General features: G+C 42.1%; 1 long non-coding RNA gene across 1 annotated transcript; it reads right to left on the reverse strand.

Moving 5' to 3' along the window:
* Nucleotides 1–390: 390 nt before the first annotated feature.
* LOC125883890 (uncharacterized) lies at nt 391–12265 on the reverse strand. The gene is made up of 3 exons (XR_007448610.1): nt 12140–12265; nt 9316–9441; nt 391–507 (listed from the first exon to the last, which is right to left on the reverse strand). It is a non-coding gene; the product is annotated as an uncharacterized LOC125883890 (long non-coding RNA).
* Between the last annotated feature and the right edge of the window lie 1319 nt (nt 12266–13584).

Consider the following 13584-nt stretch of genomic DNA (forward strand, 5'->3'; position numbering starts at 1 on the left):
GTCATGACAACAGAAGCTTTGTGGGGCTAGTGCCAAAAACAAACTGTTATCCCTGTGTGCATAGTGAAACACAGAAAATTAAGTTCTGTTGATGATAAATTTAGATGCACTGATTACACAGTGGAAGGCTGTCGCTAATGCGTGCAATAAAAACTAGATAAATATGTGCGAACATAAGGTGTCTGCCACAGATCTGATTTTATTTTCCTCATGTAAATTGCGAACACATTTCCACTGTTTTCTATGACTACTAATCATTGCCTTATGAAACACAGAGTGAGAAAGAGTTTCAATTGAGTTTAAAAATGTGAATGGGGCACTGCTACTAGACTACATGTAGTGTAATGTGAACAGTGCTGTGTGTCTATTATCTGTACCTGTGCAGGCTAATCTCATGAAGGAAGAAAGCACTCAGTTCACTCACTGGTGGAGAGGTCGTTTTCTCATAACAGCTTTCCAAGTCTCATTGTCATGGAGTTCAGATACTTCCATTGTCCCACTGGGCATCTAGGAAAAGATGAGATAGAAAAAAGAAACAACAGAGCATTGTGAAAAAGTGTTGACAGCAGGGAAGGCACAGAGACAAAATACTAATAACAGTTCAGAAACAGATGATGAGGAAATTGTAATTGTGGATATAATGATACAAAAGCTCGTTACTAGGAGATCACATCACAAATGTCTCGCTTGTTTGTCAGCTGTCAAGGTTTGCATGACAAAAATGTAAAAACTGTTATGATTAGAATTACACAGTAGCTTTTCAATGAACATCTGCTTCATTCTATCAGAAGGTAGCGGGGGTGCATCTTGCACTGCAAGCGATAAAAAAACATGAGAGCACGGTAACAATGTGCAAAAAAAAAACAAAAACAAAAAAAAACAGCAGCGCAAACTAGGAGAGAAAAAAAAGTCAAAGGTGGAAAGACATGTACACAAATGCTTGTTGTAGTCTGATCATATCAGCATGATGACTAGCTTGTTTGTTAGCTACCGAGGTTTGAATGACAAAAATATAATGCGCGTTAATTTAACAGCAGCTATCTGAGGAACATCTGCTCTGCTTTGTCTGAAGTTACACCAAGTGGGGATCATTAGTGACAAAAACATGAGTTCATGGTGAAATAATAAGTTGCCATAGAACAGAGGGCAGCGGGAGAGAAACATATTAAAGGCTTTGTCAGATTTATAATAACACATTGTGTTTTTCAGATCATGTCACTGATTACTCGCTTCAAATGTAGAAAAGGCATTTCAGGAACAGATGCTTTACTTTATTGGCAGGTTACCATCTGTTCCTGGAAGATCTTTTTTTAATATCTGCAGTTGCTGGAGTAGATAGTATTACAAAGATATCATATGACGCCTGCTGTACACAAGCTGTAGGTGTGATAATACAAAGAATGGAAATATGACCTGGTGCAAGTTTACTTTCTTTAATCATTTAATATGTGAGATTCAAAACTGTTTTGCTCAGTGTATCATTATCATATGCCTACACTGCTTCCTGCTCTATCAAGAAATCCTAGAAATGGGTGTAAGGGAGGAAGGGAGCCAATCTTTGACAAGGCGTGTCTTGATGTTGCAGTTACCGTTCCTTTTAACAAGTAGTTTTAGCATGTTTCTCATGTTCCCAGAGACAAAAAAATGAATACAGAAGAAAATGACTGGTCTGAGGATGCAGTGCCTTTTAAAATGTGCATGTGTGTGCACGCGAATGTGCGCAGGTGTATGTCTGTGTGGATGCACGTGTGCACACATGCACATGTGGGTGGGACAGGTTCGGGAATAGAAGGTATCTAAGCAGAGACAGAGGCAAGAGAGAGGAAGAGAGGGAGACAGATAATGAGAACCAGGGGGAGGTGATGCTGGCATGGTGAGAGGAAGATAGAGACCAGAAATAGACATGCAAAGAGCAAGGTGTTGAGTCAGAAAATGAAAGAAGAGATGGCAGGCATGGAAGGAGGAAGGAAGGGAGGGAGAGAGAGGCAAGTAGGAAGAAAGTGAGAGGAGGAATGGAAATGGGCAAGGGAGAGATGGAGGGACAGAGATGGAAGAGAAGAAAATGTGAAATGAAATTTGGGAGAAAAAACAGATGTTGAGTGGGAAATAAAGCAGAGGGAGAGAAATAATACAGAAAAAAAATGTTAGAGAATGAAAGCAAGGAAGAGTTACTAAGAAAAAGATGTGAGAGAGAGAGGGAGAAAGAGACGCAAATAGACATGTGAGGTTGAGTCACACTGGGAACCTAGAACAAGCTGAAAGCATACAGAATTACAGCAGGAACCACAGGGAGCATCGCACACACACACAATCCCTTTGCATATGTGATGTAGCGATGCACTTCTCAAGTATGGAATGAGAAAGCAAGGGCAAAGAGTCCTTATAAAAGACTCCAAGATAAAAGGCAGGAAGATATAAAGATGACTATGGAGGTTAAGCAGGTGAAAAACGACATGCTTAGAATTATGAACACTTAGCTCGCATACAAACACAAACTTTTAAAAGGAAGTTATTTCCTTATTTCCTATTTATAACAGCATCTGCAGTTGCTACAAGTGTGGCACCAAGACTGGGAAAGGCAGAGATGAAGGAGAGGAGACTATGATGATGACCATAGAGGGATGAGGAGAGTTAGACCACAGTGTGTGATGTGTGTGTGTGCATGTGTCTGTTTATGCTCTAGAGAGGCATCAGCCAGTACCAGCAGCCAGCTGAGGCAACAGCAAGCGTCAAAGTTCTGTCTGACGTGCCATCACAAACATATTGTCACTAGAAAGCACCGGTAAGCAGCGGCAATTAGCGCTGCCTTCCCTGCCTGAGTGTGAGGGCTCCTGTGTGTGAGTGACAACTGCTAGTTAAGGCAGTAATGAGTGTATTTGGGTGTACAGATTCATAGAGGCCCGGTATATGAGAATATATGTGTATTTACGGTCCAAATTTGTTTATTTTTGTGTGACAGTTGGTAAAGTGTGTCTGCCTGTAAAGTATCTCCGGGGTCCATTTAAAACACTGCAAGGCATCACTGTCAGCCAGTCAAGTGTATCTGTGTGTGACTTGATTGTCTCAGGGCCCAAAGAGACAACAGCCAGATAAAGCTTGATCAACATATGTGACTAAAACAATTAATAGACTATGGGAAGACAAGGGAGGGAAGTGAAATAGAGAATGAAAGAGAGACAGTACGTGACAGAGGAAAAAGACAAAAGAGATCATCTTATCTTCATAGTCAGTGTTTCATTTCAAACTGAAAGTACTGAACTTCAGAGCCAACACAAGAAAAAATGTATCACTGCCCTAATGCTTTGGTTGCTCTGTTAAAGTGGAAACACAAAACCTTCCAAATTCCAACTCGCCTAGTGTTTGCAAGTGGTGTTATTGTTGGCACTGCTGTCACAAAGGTAACTGGATTTTCCTCGGAGCCTAGCAACTACCACAGTTTCCACAGTTACTTTGGTTGTTCCAGAAGAACTTACATAGATATGTTTTAGTAACTGGAGTTAGCTACCGATAGCTACTAGGGAAAACAAAAGACTATCCTTTTCTTGTTTGGTTGCACAATCGTTGAAGCCCTTCCTTTGTGTCATAAATTGAGCCTTCAATTTCCTGGGAGATCATACCTGGTGGCAGACAGAATTGCATAGTGAAAGCGAGGCTTATGGGGAACCAATCTTGAAGCAAAATCTTGTCTATTTTAACTTCAAGTCTGTCCCATTGCCTTTAAAGCTGGAGCATTTCACAGCTGACCACCACACTGCTTACTTGCTGTTGTTTGTTGGACAAAACTTTGGTCCAACAAACTGCTTGTGGCCTGAGGACTGAATTTAAATGGCTTGCAGTTTGTCTTTGTGGTCTGCATCACATTATTAGAAAATCAAGAGAGATCACTTTGCATTTTTTCTGTTCCACTCACGAAGGCAGGACTATCATACAGCCTGTAGACATGTGCCAAGAAGGAACTCTGCAGGCAGAACTAATGTGTTTTCATAAACAGATGGTAAACAAGCAAACCGACAGTTACCTAGCAGCAGACACTTGCTGCTAGGTAGCAGACATGGCCACAGCGAAGAAGCAACAGTGAGGAAAGCCGCTCTTTGGAAGGAAAGTTAAATACTTTTTCACTGAAAGATGACACTGTTGCATTTGTCACATTTGTGTGTGACTTTTTTTAAGTGACACATATGATGCGAAAAGCAGCTGTCATTATCTAATCTAGCCCCCATTCAAAAAATGTTGGACACCCTTCGACTAAAAGAACCACTGTTCTTTACAGAACCCAAGAGAAACCATTGAGCAGTCACTGATATCCTACGTGCAAACAATAAAAAACCTACATGTAGGTAAGTCCATTTACTCATTTTTGAGAGTTTGTTTTAGGAAAAGTCCAGACACCCTTCCTCTGACACACTCTGTATATCGTGACACTTGGAGACACATTCTCGTCTAGAGTTCAGTCACTCGCTGTATGTCAGGGTGTGCCACTTCCTCATCTGACTCTCTCACTTAGACTTTCTAAGACTCCATGTCAACAAGATGATTCGCATTGGTGCTTTAATCCTCCACACTTGGCCCACCCGATCCATTTAAAACACTCACAAATACTCACACACACATAGCGCTAGACTCCCTTGAAGCATAAAGGGTGGTAGAAAGCAAAGGAGCTCTTAAAACTCATTAGAGGGGGGGGAAGGCCCACTGCAGATGATGAGATACACTCAATTAAACAGGATAGGGTTCTACTGTGCCCAAGGGAGCCATGCTAAACCAGTAGGAAGAGAAAACCATGAGAGAGAGGAAATTTGTAATATCTGTGGTGTACGTGAGGATGCTTGTGTGTGTGTGTGTGCGTGCGTGCGTGCGTGCGTGCGTGCGTGCGTGTGTGAGATGAGCATCATAGAGTTGACAGATACATCTGAATGTTTGGCAGTCTGTGTATGATGTGTGTCAAGTGTGTGTGTGCGTGCTGGATGAGCTACAGCCCCCCCCAGGGACGGCGGATGTGATCATATGTTGACGACGCATCCTGATAGGTGTGATAAATGCTCCAACACGCCTGTGTCAAAGTGAAGGGTGTGTAATTTCTTGGAAGGGCCCCTTGGGGACGGATGTTGTGATATTCATAGTAAATGAGAAATGGATGGACAGTGTAAGAGAGAGAGAAAGAGACAGAGGATCAGGGGGGAATTGGGAATACAGGCAGATAAAAACAAATAGAGACTATTAGTCAAACAGGCAGACACTTACTCCGAGCTAATGACAGAAGGTTGAAATCTACAGCCAATCTGCATGGCAGAGTGGATGCTGATCAATACTCCTGATTATTTTCTCAAGTAATCGATTCAACTGATGGTTTGATTAGTAAAATTTCAGAAAGTTGAGAAACTTCCATAATGTTTGTTTCCATTCCATAGTCCAAACCTAAGAATATTTTTTTGAAAAAATATCAAAAATAACTACAAGTAAATTAATAAAACCCTACATTTGATTACTTTTAAATTTTTGGCATTTTTACATGAAAAATGTTTTAAACCATTTTTAAAAAATAACTGCATATATGCTGTATGCACATATGACCACTTGTATATCAATTACTCACTAGGACACTGTTTTGTTTTTTGTTTTTTTTTTATAACACAGCTCGTGCAGTATAATCCAAGTCTCATTTATCCAGTTGTATGCTCAGTATTTCCCAAACAGACAGCCCTTTCCGATGGGGAACTGAAATAGAGGTAAAACCTATCTGTGCTCTCCTCAAAGCCAGATTCCACTGACAAAATTAGTAATTTTACATCACTCAACTCAGGAGCTGCTGGTCTAATTGCTGTCTTGATCAGATAGTGTGTGTGACTTGTTTTAAAGGGTTAGTTTAGATTCACCAAAGTCACGCAATAACACAAACTAACGGATCGAGGCAGCGGTAGACCAACAGCTCCATTGTTAAGCAGGGTAAAATCACTGTTTTTGTCAATAGGGTCTGGCTTTGAAGAATGAAATTTTGAAAGTCTGTGTCACTGTCAAACAGTGGCAGGCAAATGGCAAACAGCCAAGAGAAAGACGATGAGTATAACGTTGTTTACTTGGGAATAAATCAGCAGTGTGGAAATATTTTGGATTATGGAGAAAATACAGGTCAACAGACAAAGCATGTGCCCTGTGTAAACAGTGCAGACATCTCATTGTGCTAACTTGTCACTACAGCAACATTAGCTGCTCTGTTTCAACGTCAGGCTGAAAAAATGTGCGTGCAGACAGAAATTCAACCCAGCTGTTCTGCTGGGAGATGCAGTGACTTTAACCAATGGTGAATAAGCAAAATAATAACACTACATGTGATCTGGTAAGCTATGAGTAGAGGCAGAAAAAGTTTGCCAGCCACTAGGCTAATTCATGCAATGTAAACATGCATAAGCTAATAACGAGTCACTAGTTAAAAACAATTGGTTTTTTTACTTGACCCTTGAAAATATTATGCTTTTGTTAAATGATCTCATTATTAATCCATGTCTTAAGGCTGTTGGGAGAAGTTTGCATACAGGGATTTAAGCACAAGAGTCCTGAAGTTTTAAGAGAAAGATCATGTAAACTAGTAAACTTTCCAGCACTAAAGCGGTTACTATTACTTACATTTTTTATGTGTCGTTTTCATCTTTTATGGCCAAAAGCAAAAAAGAAAGGGGTGGCAGCTTCTTCTGTAATCAGCTGTGTTATATGGGCAGATGATATCGTCTCATATCGATTGCAAGCCCCTAAATCGCATCAAATCAAAATCGTACTGCAGCAGATTTCATAATATCAGGAAATATCAAATTGCTTTCCAAAGAATCGATACAATATCGTACTGTTATGAAACTGGTGATTTACACCCCTACTGAGCATACAGTTAGATGTATGAGACTTGGATTATACTGTAGAAGTGGTGTGGGAGTTTATAAACAAATGTTAAACTACAGCTTTACTGTTGTTAAACTCGGACCCCTATAATTTATATTCATCAAGAATTTTCTCAGTTTTTGGTTCTTTATTCACCGGAAGCATGCAACAAAAACATTGTTTTCTTCACAAATTCGACATAACACAGGGGGAGTAATTGATATACAAATGGAGATTTGGGGGGGTGAAGTATCCCTTTAATCTGTACAGTAAATCATTACTAAAGTTATCAATTTCCCTCTGAAATGTTGTGGAGTAGAAGTATAAAGTATTGTGAAAAGAAAAGACTCAAGTAAAGTACAAGTGCCTTAAATTGTACTTAAGTGTCGTACTTAAGAAAATGTACTTAGTTACATTCCACCACTGCACTCAACAGGTAAACAGACCAGGTTTCATTTGCATTCTCCAAAAGGATCCCAGGTGGCGAGTTTATTATCTAGCCCTGGGAGCCAGTCTGTTAAAAATCTAATACAGCTTGTGTCCTGTGGAGACCCACCAGCAATAAGCCCACAACCTATTTCTGGATCCAGCCTGAGTGGAAGAAAGAGGTCAGCTCCCAGTGAAGCTGACAAGATAGGTCACACATTGTCTTTTCCAAGAGCTTGATGTTCTCCCCCAGGCAGGGATCTTGGCTTTTAAAATGCATTTTTTGGTGATTATGATAAATAATCAGCCACCACACTGCACTTTACACTGGCCCGCTGCCTACTTGTGTACTTCTAACATCCTCTGGTTTACTTTACCATGACCTGATGAATTGGAGACTTCAGTAAAGAGGATGACCAAACACAGAGCTCCACTCAATGACCTCACTGTAAAAGACAGGACACAAACACACTTGGTCTTTCTCAAGGTATACCATAGGAAACACTGTTGAGGTCATAAATTCAGAAGGACGGACCAAGTGTGATGAAACAGTCTTACTTTTGTTGTGATCTTTGTGATGCTTTGTGTGCTAAAAACTAACTAGGAGATGAATCACCTTGATAAATTACTTAATAGAATGAAAAATACAAACAAGCACTTAAACACCAGAAAGGTTAAGAGAAGAATCTTCAGACAAGCAAACTAAAGAGAGAGCTGGGAAGGACAGAAACAGGAGGAGAAAAAAGAAAAAAAAAGGGTTCAAATGTAGACTGTGTAAAAACATAAATGTTACAGATGCTGACTGAGGTACAAAGGCGACCATGGAGACAGACAGGCGTCTGTCTGACAGTGAGCCAGACAAACAGACAGGAGGAGCTGAACCGCACAGCAGGTGGGGTTCAGCCGCTCCCAGAGCCTCCACACAGAGAGAGGAAAGACGTCTCCAGTAGCACATTCTGATCGAGGTGGAAATGAGTAACCAGTGGAGCCTGTCAGAGCAGATGGCTGAGAATCCATTAGCTAATAGTGGAGGAGCCTCCCAGCCAAACTAATGACGCCCTCATTACTACGCTGCACGCGCTCCCGCCCAGCCAATGGACTCTGGCTGGGCCTTTGTCTGGACTGGGATGCACAAACACACACACACACACACACACACACACACGCACACACACACATAGATACATACACACTATGCATGAGCTTGCATCTGCACAAATGGTCACGCACACATAAAGGTTTGCATTCAAACACACACACACACACACACACACACACACACACACACACACACACACACACACACACAGCAGTAACGTGAGGCATGCAGGGAGGGGCCACATTTTGTGTGAGTTAAAAGACAAAAATGTGTGGACTGAGCGACTATCCCATCCATCTATCCATCCTCCTGCACACATGACTGCCACCTCAAAATATGCCATCTGCTTTTCACAGCACGGAGAGATGAGAAACGAAGCAGAGATGAAAAACGCAATATCACAGCTGCATAAATAATTTTGCCCGGGTGTGCTCTGCATGTGATAATGCACAGCTATTCAGTCAACTATCTGTTATCACCTGTGTTCATAAACACACTCCGGCATATGCTGATTGCCGTGCAGACACACGAGTCGGCGCACACAACCCTCTGTAAGCTAAAGACGCAACTACATAGACAGACGGGCAAAGAGACAAGGACAAAAGTGAGAGAGCTGATGCAGTGACAGCAATGGTGTCTAAATATTGTCTAACTCTACCGAGCATTCAAGTTTTAGCAATGGTTAGATGTGTTTATGTATATTTTAGTGCTACAATGAATATTAAGAGGAGCTGACAGCTCTCAGGACAACCTCTGAGGGCAAATGAACTACGTCTGAACTGTGTTTCATTTTGCATCTACCTACTCAGAGGATTCACCTTCTTGGTACTTTGCAGTCAAAGAGTAACTAACACAGGTATGCAGTCAAAAGAAAATAAAACACTAGTTCTCTGCAGGAATGCTGATTTTGACTGCTGACTTACCTTGCCATAGTCTATAATGGGGGTTTCCACAGCAGGGAACAAGTCCTGGGTGATTCCACTCTGCAATGGCAGGTCAGCAGAGGTCAGTTTATTAATGTCCATGTCCTTCATAGCCATTAGCAGGATCTGAGGACAGACACAAGGGCAGAGTCAAACATAACCCAGCCTTCTATGTTTCACCAGAGCTGGGTTTTTCTGTGAGACCCGGCGAGAGGTTAATGCAGCTACTGTAGGTTTAAAGGTGCTGCCTCACCTATAGTATATTTGCATTTGGCAGTGAGGACAGACAGGGAACTAAAGGAGAGACGACAGCACAGTTTGGGTTCACATTCCAGCTAATGCAGTCACAGCAACTGTCTGCAATTCCCATGCAAGGTTGTCCTAGACCACTCAGCCATCAGGGCAGCCCCACAGAGAGAAAGTTGACAGCAGTTTGCATGACTAATATTACTTTGAAATGCAAGCTAATAGGCTTTTAAACAATGGCAACATTTTGGGGTAAAAAACTGAGAAATGTGACAACCAGGGTCTGTTGTTAGAGAACGACTGGCTTACATTGCCCCCCCCCCAAAAAGAAACTGAAGAGAAGATTTTGTGATCAGGTACAAAATGATGAGGTCTTTTCAAGTTTGCTGTTTCAAGTTTTTGCCCCCTCTTTGATACATTTTTGATCACAGCCAGCTCCCCTGTGGGGCGTTAGACACACATTTTCCCGGTGTCAAACCTTCATCTACAGTCCCTGTCTCATCAACTCCCGGTATGACTCAGTGTGCACAATCATGTGCATGTGTATGTTGGCGTGTGTGTGTGGAGGCCACTTTCCCGCCAGAGCCTGGAGGACAAGCAGAGGCGGGGGTGGGGGTGGGGGTGGGGGGTGGGGGGGGGGTGGGGTGGGGGGGGGTGGACTGTAGTCGTGTAGAGGGTATGACTGGCAAAAGATGAGATTATGAGGTCAGGTAAGAGGTGAGTGAAGATGCACACTGCATTCTGCATGTGCCAATTGCCTGTGAGACTTTTCCTTGGTCTGTGAGATGGAAGCATGCAATCTGAATAAAGAGGTTAGCTTAGGCAGTCCGGTGAAGCCAAAATAAAAGCTGGGTAATGGACACCAGTTGGTGAATAATGTTTTTGTGTGTTACTGTTAATGTTCAGGAGATGTTTCCTTTAGATTTGGTTAGCTACTGCCCACAACACCACTGACTAACTTGCATCTGACATGAGAATAGGATAGATTTTGTCGATAAGAAGTATGAAGTTCTGTGGTCCAAGCTATCTGGTCCTTGTGTCACAGGAGGGAAAGCCGTGTCCTCAGCAGAAGGTCGAGTGCATTCCCAGTGGCTGCTGAGCTCTGCCATGGCTGTGCCTCGTCACCCATTCTGTTTGTGATTTTAATGTAGAGCAGAGGGCTGTAGTGTGCCCAGTTTTTGACCTCACCATTGCATCTCTCTGCCTCTTGCTGATGATTTGGGTCCTGCTGGATTTGTCAGGCTGTGACCATCAGTGTGCACTGGAGCAGCTGGCAACTGAATTTGAAGTAGGGGGATGACAGTTGCTGCCTCCAAGTCCAAGGACATCATATTTTACCTAGAAATGGTAAATTGTGTGTATTGGCTGGTAGGGAGTGTTTGCGCCAAAAGAAGAAGTTTACATACCTTGGAAATCAGAATGAGCATGAGACCACTCTTTTGCATTACCTGCAGTCATGCACATCCTATACTGGACTTTAGTGGTGATGCAGGAGCTGAACCTGAATGTGAAACTCTCACCTATCTCCCTCTATCTCCCACCTCTGCCTACACAATTTGGGTAGTGACCAAAAGAATACGATCATGGATAAAAACAGCGGGCCTAAACATTACCTATGTCATTTCTCAAAAACAGACTAAACTATGCGAAGTCTACTCAAAGTTGACTGTGCTGTTGTTGCATTTCACAATGGCCCTGCCAAAATTCCCAGCACAATGCCTGCGTCAGCTTCAGTTTTAAGCTTTCCAGTGACAAGTGATATATGAGGCAAGAACAAGAACTGTCTTTTAAAACTCGATTTAAAAAATTGTTCTTACATTTGCACTTGACTCTTTCTAAACTGTCACGGCACCCCAGGTTGACAAGTCTCCTCTTGTATCCCCCCCCCCCCCCGAGGACTAAGACTGTTAATTTTACAGGGATCTCAGAACAATCACTGAGTTCATACAACAGTGCCATGCTTTTCTAATGCAAAAAGCAATATGCTTTTACATACTTTTTGTATATAGAGAGTGTTTTTGCCATTAAGGATAGGGTGACGAGACAGAGGGGATTAAGTAAGGCAGCATATGTTTTGCTAGCGGGGAAGCATACCAATGCCTTTTGGGGATTCTGAGGGCATTTGGATTATAAAATTTAGGGAAAAACTGTCTTTTAATTAACAGATGAAGGCTTCATGCCACACAGCAGATTTGTCAGCTCATTGATTGTAAATAAAATCAAAACATGGGGAGAAGCTTTTGCTGTTTTGACCTCTGGAGTGCAGCCTCTTTTCCTACCTTCTGGAAAACATAGATATAAAAGGTTTTTAATTAAATTGGTACAAAAAGCCTGGGATGGAACAAAGGAGTTGGTACTGGTGACCAAAACCTGCCCTGCCTATTAAAGGCTGGCCTCTACCAGTGTGTTCTAATAAGAGTATTACATGGTCAAAGTTTGCTTTATTTTTATTGCACAAGTAAATTCCTCCCTAAGAGTTTGTGGACAACCCTTATTACCCTCATTTGTACTGATGGAGGTTTTAACATGCCTGGAGCAAATGTTTAAACCCCCATTACATTTAAAAAGACAGACTGACCTCTTCATTAGGAGCACTGAGGAAAGAGCACAGTTTCTTTCCAGGGTGGTGGAGCGAGGAGGTGCGGGCCAAATCATAGTGGTGTTTAGACAGCTGCCGCACCACCAGGGAGTGCAGGGTGAACACCTTCTTAGCCAGGAGCTAAAGAGTAGAGAGACAGTTGAAGGAGGAAGTGAGAGAAGAATGAAGACATACAAGGTGACAGGAGTAGAGAAGTATAAACATACAAACAGTGACAGAAAAATAACAATCAAGGCAGAACAAAGAAGAAGTTAGAAGGAAAAGGGTGAATTATACAAGGTTGTCAGCTTTGGATAAATAGGATTAAAATTTGCAGCATAAACCAGAGATGAGCCAGGGTGACTGAGAAGGGCAGTGTGCCAGTAAAGCATGTCATGAAACACAAATCCATCAATTCCCAGCCCCTGCCTCGGTGAACTTCAAAGACAGGTCTCAAATCATGCATCCATTCAACCATATAGTCAGCTTGCATTGCAGCATGAGGAGTATAATGTGAGCTGAGCATGGGAAAGTGCAAGTCTGTGTGTGCAGTATGTGGATATCCACTCAGGATGTCCCAGCCTGTGGTTGTGTAAGCCCTATTTCTGGAAGTCTGAGTGCTTCTATGTCTGTGTTTATATAGCATGTACAAAATCTGTTTAAAATATAATATTCTTTACACTTAAATGTACGTACAGAAATACACAGGGTTACATGTGTTTCTATTTTCAACAGATACTCGGTATACATTTTTCAAAATGCTACTTTTGCCACACTACTTATTTTGTTAGTGTAAACAGTTTATTTGTGTGTGCACTTGAGGATGGGGAAAAAGAGACAGCGCTGTATGTGTGAGTGGAAAAAAAAAAACCTCTGACACATATTTCATTCAGTATGCAGGACTCCTGGGCCACTATGTCATTTTGTTCTCATCAAAACCTGCTCCACGCAGCTCATGAGACACAGCAATGTGCTCAGACACACAACACATGCACATGGAGACACACACACACAACACGGCTGTCACACTAGGCAGCGCAGATGATGGGCTTGTGGGAGGCAAATCCACCTCCGTTCTGTTCCTGCTCAAAGAGTAGTTAGAGTGCTCCCAAACCAGGCCAAAGCACGCCAAAGTAGGCCAGTCCTGGGACCAAAGTCTCCTGCTGTGCCAAATAGTCTTTTTTTTCTATCAACAAGGACTAAATCCTGGTTTTGTCAGCACCTGGGCACTGCTTAAAGGTGGGTGTGTTTAGGTGTGTTTTAAAATTGTGCTTTTGTGTATTTGAGAGTTTGTTTTTATGCATAAGAATACATCTATCCCAGTGTATTCCAGACGGATCTTAAAGCTTCAGTTTGACAAACTATGGCTCATGGGGGGGCAGGCTTCTCAAGTATTTGAATTTTATTCTGAATTTGAAACCATATCTTTTGATATGATAAATGCC

Source organism: Epinephelus fuscoguttatus, linkage group LG23 (assembly GCF_011397635.1).
Source record: "Epinephelus fuscoguttatus linkage group LG23, E.fuscoguttatus.final_Chr_v1".
Classification (NCBI taxonomy): domain Eukaryota; kingdom Metazoa; phylum Chordata; class Actinopteri; order Perciformes; family Serranidae; genus Epinephelus; species Epinephelus fuscoguttatus.